Source organism: Triticum aestivum, unplaced genomic scaffold (genome assembly GCF_018294505.1).
Source record: "Triticum aestivum cultivar Chinese Spring unplaced genomic scaffold, IWGSC CS RefSeq v2.1 scaffold81332, whole genome shotgun sequence".
Lineage (NCBI taxonomy): Eukaryota > Viridiplantae > Streptophyta > Magnoliopsida > Poales > Poaceae > Triticum > Triticum aestivum.
In genome coordinates, this window is record NW_025298568.1 from 1 (window position 1) to 888 (window position 888).

Sequence of the window (888 nt, forward strand, 5' to 3'; positions counted from 1 at the left end):
GAGTAGTACTAGGATGGGTGACCTCCTGGGAAGTCCTCGTGTTGCATTCCTTTTATAATTATTTTTTGCGCCTTGTGACAAACATGTCGCACGTGCGCGATATATATTAATCCCGTTATATTATGTTTGACGTTTGCGATATGTTTAAGCTCGATGCTCATTGCTCGCGCGTCTTGGGGCGGCTTTGTGGCGCGAAGAGCGCGTTCTGAAAGGGGTGGAAAAAACTCGTGTTGCTGCGGTATGGAGGGAGGGGTGGAAACCGTGGAAAACTCGTCTCCGTGATTGAGCGGGAGAGTAAGTAGTATAGGACATTATCCATTGTTAGGGAACGGTTGTAATGGTAGTGAGAATGTAGAATCGTCTTTGGAGCGGACCTGGGAGTGGCAAGCATAAGGGACGAAGACGGGGAAACATGTCGGATGCGATCATACAAGCACTAAAGCACCAGATCCCATCAAAACTCCGAAGTTAAGCGTGCTTGGGTGAGAGTAGTACTAGGATGGGTGACCTCCTGGGAAGTCCTCGTGTTGCATTCCTTTTATAATTATTTTTTGCGCCTTGTGACAAACATGTCGCACGTGCGCGATATATATTAATCCCGTTATATTATGTTTGACGTTTGCGATATGTTTAAGCTCGATGGTCATTGCTCGCGCGTCTTGGGGCGGCTTTGTGGCGCGAAGAGCGCGTTCTGAAAGGGGTGGAAAAAACTCGTGTTGCTGCGGTATGGAGGGAGGGGTGGAAACCGTGGAAAACTCGTCTCCGTGATTGAGCGGGAGAGTAAGTAGTATAGGACATTATCCATTGTTAGGGAACGGTTGTAATGGTAGTGAGAATGTAGAATCATCTTTGGAGCGGACCTGGGAGTGGCAAGCATAAGGGACGAAG

General features: G+C 48.2%; 1 non-coding gene across 1 annotated transcript; it reads left to right on the forward strand.

Annotated features, from left to right (window-relative positions):
* Positions 1-417: 417 nt before the first annotated feature.
* LOC123179167 (5S ribosomal RNA) lies at positions 418-536 on the forward strand. Its single transcript, XR_006490155.1, has one exon. It is a non-coding gene; the product is annotated as a 5S ribosomal RNA (ribosomal RNA).
* Positions 537-888: the final 352 nt, after the last annotated feature.